This window comes from Eptesicus fuscus, chromosome 6, assembly GCF_027574615.1.
Source record: "Eptesicus fuscus isolate TK198812 chromosome 6, DD_ASM_mEF_20220401, whole genome shotgun sequence".
Lineage (NCBI taxonomy): Eukaryota > Metazoa > Chordata > Mammalia > Chiroptera > Vespertilionidae > Eptesicus > Eptesicus fuscus.
The window spans coordinates 101,632,557-101,645,370 of NC_072478.1; the positions used below are offsets into that span (position 1 = coordinate 101,632,557).

At 45.0% G+C, this 12,814-nt stretch overlaps 1 protein-coding gene across 1 annotated transcript in view; it reads left to right on the top strand.

The window, feature by feature from the left end:
• The window catches only part of DOCK2 (dedicator of cytokinesis 2), a 373,603-nt gene that overhangs the window by 208,664 nt on the left and 152,125 nt on the right, over positions 1-12,814 (top strand). The window lies entirely within an intron of this gene.

Consider the following 12,814-nt stretch of genomic DNA (forward strand, 5'->3'; position numbering starts at 1 on the left):
TTGTGACAGATCTCAAGCAGCTGCCTAGCTTTCACCCAGCTCCAGCCCCCTTCTCATGCTCCAGGGTAAGAGATGGAGAAAGGCACGAAGATGGGCAGCCCCCATCACTAGGGCTCTGGGGTCCTCACCTGGACCTGCACTTACCGAGTCTTCTTCCTGCCCCGATCCTGGAGAGAGGCAGGGCATTCATTTTTCCTCTCCTGCTGAGAGGAGGTTCCCTCCTGAAGCCCCTATCCTGGTGCCCCCATCCTGGTGCCCCATCATCACCCCAACTCCAGCCACTGGAGGTCATGCCCTTTCCCCATACACCCTACTCTAACCACAGCCCCCGGTAGTAGGGATGGTATTCTATCTCCTGCAACGACATATAATTATTTGGTAGGGCCTTTTTCCTACAAAGAGGTATTCCCGTGTTTACACCTCTACTTGCTGAATGACCTAGAACAAGTCACCTGATCCCTGTGAGCTCAGTTTCCTCATTTTAGAATGAGACTATTTGGCTTCTGTCATGGAGCATCTGGCACATACTAGGTATGGTAAGGATCAGCCAGCAGACCTCTTGGCTTCCTTCCTTCTTCCTATTTCCTCACACGGACATTGTCCCCATTCCCCCCTCCACCTTGCCTTGCTTGAACATGGACCTTTGTACAAATGGTCTCAAGCCAAGCCTGGCTGCCCTCCACGATCCCTGCTGGGCCGATGACTGCATCCCAGTGGTTTGTTTGAGCCTGGCTTGCTGGCTGGGGCACAGGATTGGGAGCCAGGCAGGCAGATGAGAGGGAGCCAGACACCACTGCTGTGGGGGGCAGTAGTGAGCCACACGCAGGGCCACATCAACATTCCCTGTGATGAGGTCCAGGACCTTACAGGTCCGGGGTTGCCATGAATGGCTCTCTTCACCCGCAGGACCAGGACCCCTTAAGTCCATGCGGAGCAGCTTGCAGTGGTTTGGTCATTAGGTGGTATGGCCTGGTGGACGAGGGCACACGGCCTAGGTTTCTAGCTGGCTCTGGCATTTTCTGAGTTTATGAAATAGGTTAAAGCATTTAACCTCTTTGTGTTTTGGTTTCCTCATCTGTAATATGCGGCGAATAATATGACTGTATAAGTTGTAAGATTTAAATGAAGTCGTGCTCTATAGCATTCAGAAAGGTACCCATCAGGCCAGAGGCACTTGGTAAATGTTGGCTCCTTTTATCATGACCAGTATCATTATTCTTGGCATCATCATAATTATTATCAAAGTGTGAGAACCAACGAAGACTTCATTCACTCACCAGTTGTGCCACTCACACTCTCACCAGTGAAATGCAAGTATTTATCATTCATCCAGATACTGCACAGAGTGGGTACGAGGACTGATAAAACAGAAGTGGATGTGTGAGATAGTTACAATAAAAAGCAGATGCTATAAAACCAAAGGTGATAGTAACTGATGGAAGATAGGAGGCAAACAATAAAGTTAGGAAAGAAGAGAAAACTGAGCCTCAACCTTGATGTGAGCCTCCTAGTAAACCATGGTGAAAAGGGAAACCAGAGGGGACACCATTATCATTACTTAGTGCTGGGAAGTATATTATTTCATCACTAGAGACTTTAGTTCTAAGAAAAACTTATCATAAGTATATTCATTTGATTAGCAAATCTCAAATTTCAGGCCTAAACTCTAAGAGAAAAGAGAATTCTGATGACATTTGAAAAGTATCACAGTAAAAATGGTTGCAGGGATGCGAGCTCTTTAACCCCGAAAAGGGATGTGGTTAGGGGGAACATGATGTTCCATTTGAAGACTTCGCTACAACATCAGTGCGGAGTAGCATTGTTCTGCGATGCTTCTGAAAACAGAACCAGAACTCCATGGTTGAATGCCTCCAGGAGACAAATTGAGTTTCAGCTAAAAACTAAATTCACTCAAACTGAAGTAATCCAACCATGTGTGGACTTGCCCGGGAAGGTGCGAGCTCCCTGTTCAAGCTAATGTTTGTGCAGGCGACCACCTCTCAGGGCCATGTGGGGAGGTCCACTGTGCTGTCAGGGAGCATAGAGATGACTCAGGCCACTCTCCTAGCCCCTGAGTCTATGTCATGTAGGAGCAGCCTCTCAGAGGAAGAGGCCAGCCTTTCTCCCTTGAATCTCCCTTGAATCTTTTGTTAACAACTCTAACAAAAACCATTCCCTACAAGGCTACTCACTTAGAAATTAGGGAGCAGGCTGGGTAGAGCAACCAGATTACTTTTTAAGATTATTATTCAAGATAAAGACTATTAGGAAATTATTTGGCCAAGCAATTCTCAGTATATTTGGGGAAATATTCCCCTTGTCAGAAGTGTCTTTCACCTGCCACCAACCTCCCTGTGTGTCCCAGGTGCCACCAGCATAAGCAAGTGTGCAATCCCCAAGACCCTACAGCCCCACTCAGCTCTCCTCCACCCAGGCACTCATCAGCTGGGTTGCCAGTATCTCCTCCTCACCTGAGCTCCTCTTGGGCAGGGCCATATCTCCCTTAGCATCATACAGTCAGTGTCTATGGAGAGCCTGACTGCCTGGGTTTGAGTTCCAGTTCTGTCATTTACTAGCTCTGAGTTCTTTGAGACTCAGTTTCCTTATTGATAAAGTGGGATTGATAAGAGTAACCACTATACACACATATACAATTATCTATATATATAAAAGCCTAATATGCAAATTGTCCCCTCGGGAGTTCGACCTGGAGACCCAGAGTCCGATTGCTCACTATGACGTGTGCTGATCACCAGGGGATGGTGCGGAATGAAGGGAGGCCCCGGCCGGCAGCCGTAAGGCCCCGATCGGCCCTGATCACCAGCCAGACCTAGGGACCCTACCCGTGCATGAATTTTGTGCACCGGGCCTCTAGTAGTTATATAAGATAATAAAATTAAGCTTTTAGCATAGTGGTTCCTTATCTATTGCATCAAGGGTTGAAGAATTATTTCTTGCCTCCAGGGTCAGATGGTAAATATTTGCAGCTTTGCAGGCCACGTGGTCTCTGTTACAACTATTCAGCTCTGTCACTGTAGCCATAGATAGTGCGTGGTGCTATTCCAATAAGCCTTATTTACACAGCTTGTGGGCGAGACATAGGCCATCGTTCGCTGATCCCTGTAATTATATGAAGCAGCAAGTGAGATGACCAGATGGAAAATTACAGCGACCACAGAGGCTAAAGGGAAGAAACAAAAGGGGGTGGAATGGTGGTTTCAGCAACACCCACAGTGGGTAAGAGCTCAGGCTATGAAGTCAGATAGACCTGGGTTGAAGTCTGGTTTGGGTGAACGGTGTATGCTCTCTGAGCCTTGGTTTCTTAATATATAAAATGCAAAATGGCAAGTAAAAGGGACCTCTCTCAAAGGCCGATGTGTGGATTCTAAGAGATAATGAGACATATTGCCAGGCATTTAGTAGGAGCCCAATAAGTGTTGGCAAATAAGGATGATGATGATAGAGTGACTTTTTCACTGAACTAAACCAAATTGAACCACGGCCTCGCCTTACTTCAAGTTTGCCCAGATGGTATGGCTCATTAGGTAAAGTAAGGGCTTTTGATCCTGAGAGTGCCTGGCGCCCTGCCTTGAGTCTCCTCTTTCACTGTCTATAAGTGGGGCTGGTACTCACGGCTTTTTCCCTAGGGTGGCAGCTATAATGAGACCATGAAGGGAGAGCCTGCCTACCACCTGCCTAGCAATATGATGCCACGTCAGCACAAGAATCAGTGACTGCAGTCCCCGTGTGTCAGAAATGAGCCTTGGCTTTTCAGGCTTGCCCTCCTCAGAGGATCTGAGGCGAGCAGGGCCAAAGGTCAGTCACGGAGAATATGAGTTTCTGTCTGGGCTGCGCACAGCCGCTTGGAGACTCGGATTTGGGGCAGTTCTGGGAAGGCCCTTGGCTTTGGATTGCTTTTGTTTGATATTAATGTCCTGCAGATGGGCCTCTCCGCAGATCATTTTGTTCAGGGAAGATATTGCTGTCAAAGGTGAGGCTCACTGTGTTCCTTCCCACTCGTGTTGATGCAGGAAGACTGTCTAACAAATGGGTCTCCCCAGTGTTCACATTGTGCTTTTAGTTTAAGTCTAGTATTCATTCCTTACTTTCTGTGTCTCACATTTCCCAGAAAAAAATATTTGGACACTTACAGCCCTAATTAATGTTATCCAGGCATCTCTGCCCTAATCATCTACTAATTGATATTGTTTTATGCCATATCTCTCCCACAAATTTATGGGATTCTCACAAAATGTCCTGTTTTTTCCCCCAACACTAAAAACTCCTATCTCTCTTTTTCTTTCTTTTCCTCCCCCCCGCCTTTTTCCTCCCTTTCAGTATACTGCTATTAATCACCCACCATGTGCCAAAAATTGTATTGGGCATTAGGATTAACTTTAAGTCTAAAGAATGAGATGGGCACGTTACAGCTAAGGTGGTAAGAGGCAAGCTCTAAGCAAGGTCAGGTGGAAATCTCCCTTCGGGGCCTTTAACCTGTTGCTATAGTCAGGAGATGCTTCCTAGTGGAGGGAACACCTGAGCCAGGCTTTTTAGGATGTGTAGGAGTTCAGGTAGGTGAAGAAGGAAGCAACAGACACAACAGAGGGCCTAGTCTACACAAGGAAACCAAAGTTGTTCCTTCCACCAGAACCGTGGTCGGCAAACTGCGGCTCGTGAGCCACATGCGGCTCTTTGGCCCCTTGAGTGTGGCTCTTCCACAAAATACCATGGCCTGGGCGAGTCTATTTTGAAGAAGTGGCGTTAGAATAAGTTTAAGTTTTAAAAATTTGGCTCCCAAAAGAAATTTCAGTCATTGTACTGTTGATATTTGGTTCTGTTGACTAATGAGTTTGCTGACCACTGCACCAGAACTTGATTATTGTGGCAGGGCAGCAGCCAGTGGCAAGTATCCAGAGAAGACTGGCTGGCAGGAGGCAGGGCACAAAGGATGTCTTAGGTCAAATAACATCTACTTTCAATATCTGAAAAGGTAGGCAAACTGTACATTTATGAAGCAAATGTAAATGTCAAGTTTCTTCGTTTTGGCTGTAATTGTGTCAAGAATGTGTCTCCTTGTTCCATTACTACTAGTTAGAAGCTTTGATTAGTAGTGATACATGCTTTTGATGAATAAAGTGATAAAATAAGTTAATTGTGACTTAATATATAGAGTTTCCTACCCACTATCTTTCAATACTCAAATCTGTGCGGACAAGGAAAGCAATTAAAGGGCTCTTGGTGGTGAAAAAAAACTGAAAAGTATTTCCTCCTAGTACCAAGATTTATATAAACCTGCTTTAAAATTGAATGCAAGTTAACTGATAAACAACAAGCAAATAACTTATTAGGAGTTCTGCTCATTATGGAACTTAGTTGTGGGTAGAAAAGGTCAATATTAAGCAAATAAACACACAAATAAGTATTCAATTATAAAATGTGCTAAGTGTTGTGAGAAAAATGGAGTCCTATGAGAAAATAATAGATTGCATTTGTATCAGAACTAAGGAAAGTACTTTCTGAGGAAGTTCAACTTAAGTTCAACTTTAAGTACAGGAGGGATGGTAAGCATTACCTAGGTCAGTGGTCGGCAAACTGCGGCTCGCAAGCTGCGGTTTGCTGCTCTGTTGACAAATGAGTTTGCCGACCACTGGGATAGGGGCTTAATCACAAGGAACAACAGCCTGTAATTATTGGAATCGAGAGTCTAGGTCAGTGGTCGACAAACTCATTAGTCAACAGAGCCGCAGTTTGCCGACCACTTACCTAGGTGAAGGGATGGGCATGGAACACTGTGCACACTGGTCCAGGGTTTTTGGTCTCTGTACTAGCTAAGTAAAGGCCACTGATGAGATGGACTGGAGCCATAACATTGGTTCTGAAGGCCATGACAAATCTTGATTTTGGTTCTGAAAACATCAGAATGATTTTAAGAGTTTTGGATGGGACAAAAGTTAAATCAGGTGGCCAGAGAGGTGGTTATTACAGTCATTCAGGTATGAAATTGTAGTGATTGGACTAGGTGGTAATAGTGAAGATGGTGCGAATTGGATAAATTAAAAAAATGCTTTTGGTAAATTTGGTAATAGATGAGTGAGGGGGAAAAGATGTAGAGCAAGGAAATTAATTTGAGCTGACTTGACTTAGAAACCAAGATTCTGAGTCAGCTAGACTGATGGCTTTATCTAGTGTTTGCCAGAGCCACCTGGAGGGGTTTTCTGGATCCTCTCGGCCATGAGCTATGATGTGACCACTATGTTTGCTTAGATCTTTTGGCCAACTTATAAGCCTGTGGCTCTGGGGGCAGTGATGTCCTCTCCTGTCCTCATGTTTAGCCCATGGGTGATGTGCACCATACCATCTAAGACACCACCCTTCAGAGGAGAAAGACCACCCAGATGCCCAGGCAGTCAAACCAGTTGGTTCTCAGCTCTCTATGCAAGGTTACCACGGGGCCACGATACAAATGAGACTGCATCTTGACCTGCAGAGATTATGCTGTCTATCAGGGCAAACGCCTCAAAAACACTGAAGGACCAGGAAGAGTGCAGGGGAGTCATAACAGATTAGTCCGGGCATGTGCTCGCTCCCCCAAAAGGAGAAAGGTCTGCAGGGACTAGAGCCTGTGTGTCGGGGAGTTTGGACTTCACCTAGAGGCAATGAAAGTCTCCCATGGGTTGAGGGGCGGAGAAGGTAACACGGTCTCTGGGCAGTCTGGATCGTTTGTACATTTCTTGGGATAAAGAGATGTGCTGATGGAGTCTTTGGCGAGAGGCCTGAATATCTGGGCCCTGGGGAAGTGGTTTTGTTTGGCTCTGAGGAGGGCTTCCCTCTGAGCCTTAATGGAAGTTGTTCCTCCACCTCTGCACATCCGGCTTGCCAAGTACATAGATGTGTTTTATTTTTTAAAGAGCTACTTGTTCCCTCTATATCATCTACCTGTCTGTGGGATTTCTACCAGTGCTTTCAAAGCACACCCAAGGTCTCATTTCTGGGCAGCTTCTCTGTAATGGGAGTGAGGGGGAGGGATGCAGGTGGGCGCAGGAGGGCCTGTGGGAGCAAGGAGGCAAGAGGCTGGCAGGGACTGTGGGCCATTAGGATGACAGTGACCTCAGGAGCCCCCTCAGCTCATCCTTTTTCAGCTGCATGGAGACCTCCCAATCGATTCCTCCCCTGGTGAGGGCTCCATGGTCAATTAAGAAGGCTCCCCATCATTTAAACAGGCAGTGACAGCCTGATACAAACCCTGCGGGTGGCCACAGCTCACCAAGCAGTAACTGTATTAGCCACATAGGAATTTCCATCAGTATCACCTTATGGAGCTCATTTGTGGGCTTATTAACCCCCAAATCACTCCTAACAAGGATCCATCTCCATGTGGGAGTGCCTGCAGGGGTCTAGGGGTACCATTATAATTGCTCCTCAACCAAAGCAGTTCAGTATTAGGGAAGGAACCGGCCTCTGGAACCAGGGAGACCCTGGTTTGAATCTCTGCTCTTCCACTTTTCAGCTGTGTGACCCTGAGCAAGTAACTGAACCGCTCTGAGCCTCAGTTACTCAAAACAGAGATACTGGTCATAACCCTCTCACTGGACTGTGGTCAGAATTATTTGAGGCCATACAGAGAATTCAGTAAATACAAGGTACCATTATTACCATTATTTTTATAGGGAGTTTAGTAAGGATTGCAAACCCAAATGCCTTCAGGGTGACACAGGTGAAGCAGGCTGGGAAGATTGGTAGAGAGAAAAATGCCATCAGGGGGGGCCGTTGCTGCTCAGCCGCAGCCTTCATTATTAAATGAGATCCGGTGTTATTACAGCCAGCGACTTTTTCAGAAGCAGCCAGAATTTAGTGTTAAATATCCCAGATTTTAATTGTTGGTGAAGGATTTAAAATTTTTAAATAGTTTACATGGAGTGGGGGCGGGGAGTATACCAAACACATCTGAGAAAGCTGCTCTCTTGCCACCTCTGGGTCTCCTTCCTGCAGGAACTGAGGTGAAGCTGGGTCCTAAACATAACTCACTCCAGGCGGCCAGGCGGGACCACACTGGGAGCGGACTCAATGCAGGGTGGAAACAAGGGAAGGCCCGCCCCTCCAAGGGTTGTAACATGTCGTCAGGAAATAGAGAGGCAGGGCAGGGATTGGACACATGCACTGTGTCATAGCCTGTGGTCCAGGGTCCCTAGGAGGTGACTAGCAAAACAGTGGCGTCTGCATCCAGGTGTCCAAGTCACTCATGTGTGCCGTGCCCACTGTGGCTGCGATTTGGCTCCTCTGTGTGGTTCAGACTTGAACAAAATGAGATCACTCGGGGGGTTACTATAGCAGCCAGGGAATTCTCACTTTCTGACAAGAAGACATCTAAACAGTCATTTGCAGAGTCCAAGTGGTTTCCTAAATCAACTCTCTTGAACCTTTCTATGACTGAAATGTCTGCTGCCTTCAGAAAGCCTCTGTTCCCTTTACCCACAAATGTCGCCTCTTAGACTAAGTTTTATATATCAGCAAGTGTTGAATCCTGGGAAGTAGATAGGGTACTAATTGCTAATGAGTATGAAGACATCTTTCTTACACTGAGCAGTATTAAGCAGTCCTGAGTTTCACCTTTTCATTACTTCAGGAAGTCATTCAATAAATACTGTCTACTACACACCAGGCATTGTGCAAGGGGCCTTGGATCGTGAGAAAGTTCCGTGATCAAATATAGGCTCTGCTGCTTGCTAAGAGAGCCTGTTTCCTCGTATGTAAAATGGGGGTGATAATAGTGCTAAGTCGTTTGATAGTCAAAGGATTACACAAGGCAGTGTGCACCCACGGCTAGTATTCAATAGCTACTAGCCACCAAATGACCATTCGTGTCAATGATCACAACCATCGGGGTTGCTTCTGTTACCCCCACTTCTAGTAGAGGAGGAAACCAAGTTGGAAAATAATGAATGAACTTGTCCATGGTCACACACCCAGCAAGTGTCCGAGTTGGGATCAGCCAGTCACCAAAGCCCACTGTCTTTTCACCAAATCACCCTGCCAGGGGCACACATTCCTGGTCTCACTGCTGTCCTAAGAGAGAATTGGGAGCATCCCTCAGTCTGAGCTCTGTAAAGACTCTTGGGGATTTGAGGCTGAGGAACAGACCAACAGCCAGCTCTCTCCTGCTGGAAATGTGCACACGGGCCATGCTCAGGGTGCTGAGAACACAAATGCTCTTTATAGGGAAATGCTATCATTCAGTAAATACTTATCAAGTCTTTCTCTGAGCCAGGCAATGTCTTTGTCAATGTCCTTGAACTCAGCCGGGAGCAGAGCAGAGCCACTTTCCTTGCGGAGCTTACAGTCCGTCGCCGTTCTGCAGATGGAAAGTTGCGCAGCTATAAATGTGAGGGTTCAGAAACCCCAATCAAAGCAAAGCAAAATATGTGGCCAGCAATGCATTGGGGACCCACAACTGATGGCCACTGAGGGGTTTGGTCACTAATGAAATGGTATTGCGCTTATCAACAAGCAACTTGGTTTTGCATTGGCTGTGCAAATTAAGGTGCCAGGGTCAAATCAACAAGCCCAACCTTAGGAGAAGAGCCTGCTTTCATCTGGAGGCGCCAACAATGCATTTCCAGGAGGGAGATTGTTTTGGCCATTTCTGCTTCTCTGTTTACTCTGTTCAGACCAAGTGCCTGATAATTGGGCTCTTGCAGAGAAGGAGCTAGTCTGCAGCTTGTTTGCTTGGAACGTTTTAGAAAGCCAAAGTGGTTAATGATGATGGTAACTACCACTTAGTGAAGACTGTTTGCCGGCCGAGATAAATGCTTTACATGTATCGTCTAATTCAATCCTCACAAACAACCCGGTGCAATTGAAGGTGCAATTATTCCTATTTTACACATGAACAAATGAAGGCTCAGTGTGGTCAAATCTTTGTTCAAGGTCCCCCAGCTGGGAAATGGTGGAGAGGGAACCAAACCAGGTCTCCCTTTCTCTAGAGCTGTGGTTCTCTTCCAGGGGCAATTGTGACCCCCAGGGACATTTAGGAAAGTCTGGAAACATCGCTGGTGTCACACCTGGGAGGAGGTTGATCCTGGCATCTAGTGGATAGATAGGCCAGGGATGTGCTAAACATCTTACAATACACAGGACAGTCCTGAAGTGAAGAGTTGTCCGGTCTACATGTCAATGGAGCTGCAGTGGAGAAACCCTATATAGAGTCCCAGCGCTTACCATTGCCCTGTCCCATCCCTAAACATCTTCCATGCAGGCACTTCCTGTTGAAGCATTTTGCATTTTATAAAATCTTCCCAACCTCTGTGGAAGTGTTGTGTTTACGTCCTCGGTGTCGCTCGGTTTTTATCTAAGAACTTGTGATGGAACAATTTAGATCAAGCCATTCCCAGGAAAAGTTTTTAATGAGCAACAGAACAAGGGAAACCCCCAATGGGTTTTACAGCCCCATTTCAGCTAAGGTTCAAGTTCACTAATGCCGGAAGGGAACTCATTAGAGTCTTATAGGCTGCAGGACAAATGTTAATGGCTTCACTTTTCATTTAAGCCAGGTTTTATTTTTATAGCTTGTCTTTGGCAGCAATTCGATTTATTAAGACATTTTTAATAAATGTCTGAGGAAAATAATAAAGTACACAAGCTCATGTGATTCTTGTGCAATTTGTAAATATAACTATGACTCCTCATGTACTATAGGAATCCTCATATATGCTCTAGGAACATGCTTTTCTTTGCTCTATGTTTTAAAATTGACTCTCAAATCAGGACGTTTGGTCTTTTAAATGTCGTCTCTAAGTTATGCGATGGCCCAAGGTTGGAATGAATAGAGGAAGAAATTTCTTTCTTCCCTGCGAGGGGAAGAAATTCCTCAAAGCATGCGGGTCTTGGATGGTGCTCTTGGATGTCTTTACCATAAAGACAAGTAACTGACTGCAAGAAGGATTCATGACTGAACATCAATAACACATTAGAGCAGATAGACCTAACAGACATGGACAGAACTTGCCATCCGACAGCAGCAGAATACACACTCTTCTCAAGTGCACAGGAATATGCTCCAGGATAGATCGAATGTTAGGCCACAAAACAAGTCTTAATAAATAAATGTAAGAAGAGTAATGTCATGCCAAGCATCATTTCCAACCACAATGGTGTGAAGCCAGGAGTTAACCCCAAGAAGAAAACTGGAAAATTCATAAACGCGTGGAAATTAAATAGCAATCTTCTAAACAACCAATGTGTCATGGAAGAATCAGAAGAGAAATAAAAAATATCCTAAAAATGGAAATACAACATACCAAAACTTATGGAATCTAGATGTGTGTTATTTTTTCCCAAATTTATTTTACAGAGTCAGTATAGAAGAAAAGATGGGTTAGTAGCACAGATTTAGGAGTGCAACATCCCCGAGTTTGTATCCTGACTCTACTGATTATTAGCTGTGTGACCATGGCCAAGTTATTAAACCTCTCTGAGACTTAGTCTTCTCATCTGTAAAATAATAAAAATAATAAACCACCTCATAGTCCTGTAAGGAATGATAAGTGAAACGAGTAGGAATGAGACATTAACACAATGTCTCATTTCGTGCTTGCTGGGATGCAGCAAAAGCAATTCTAAAAGGAAAGTGTATAGTAGTAAATGCCTACATTAAGGAAAAAAGAAAGATCTCAAATAAACAATTTAGCTTTACACTTCAAGGAACTAGATAAGGAACAAACTAAGCCTAAAGACAGAAGAAGGAAGGAAATAATACAGGTCACAGCAGAAGTAAATGAAATAGAGAATCAAAAGAAAATAGAAAAAAATCAATGAAACTAAAAGCTGGTTGGTTTTTTTTGTAAAGATGAACAAAATAGACAATCCATTAGCTAGACTTCACAAGAAAAAAGAGAGAGAACTTAAATAAATAAAACTGTAATGGAAAGAGGAGGCATTACAACAGATACAAAAGCTCATAAAAAACTACTTGACCAATATGTGTATCCTCTAAGTAGCAGAGCAAGAATTCCAATTCAAATCTGCTCTCCAAGCCGATACATGTACTTCATTTCACACCAAGAATCCTCAATAAAAAGAAGAGCTTTGATTGTACCCCTAACTTGATGCCTTTTTGAATAAGATACATTCCAAGATCATCACTTACAAGGATTATTACTATCAGTTTGGAGCTTTTGGAAGGATTTGAGTGGATAACCAACAGCAGAATCTCACAAGACATACTTTATGCTAAATATCATGGAGTCCTTTCCTGGGGCTGAATCCTCGCCTCTTTCCTATCACACAGTCATCTCTTGTACAGCTTGAGTTATAAAATGCCACTCGAGTCCCACACCAGCCTTGTTCCTTATAACTCTGCAAGTCACTAGGGTGCCTTTCTCCCAGCATTTGGAACAGGTTCACCATGGGATAGCAGTGATGACACGAAAGTCTATTCTTAATGGCACCAGAGCCAGGCCTGCCTCCATGTCTGTGGCCCGGTGTTAGCAGAACCATACGTTTTTATGACACATCTTCCTGGCCCAGATGGCTTTCTCAGCTTTTAGGTGATTAGAATCAGAAACCCAGATCCCACATCTGCCCATTTACAAGAAAGAGGGGAGTCAGCCCAGCCAGTGTAGCTCAGTGGTTGAGAGTTGACCTATGAACCAGGAGGTCCTGGGTTGCAGGTTCGATCCCCAGTGTGGGGCGTGCAGGAGGCAGCTGATCAATGATTCTCTTTCATCATTGATATCTCTCTCTCTCTCTCTCTCTCTCTCTCTCTCTCTCTCTCTCTCTCTCTCTCTCTCTCTCCCCCCACTCCCTTCCTCTCTGAAAT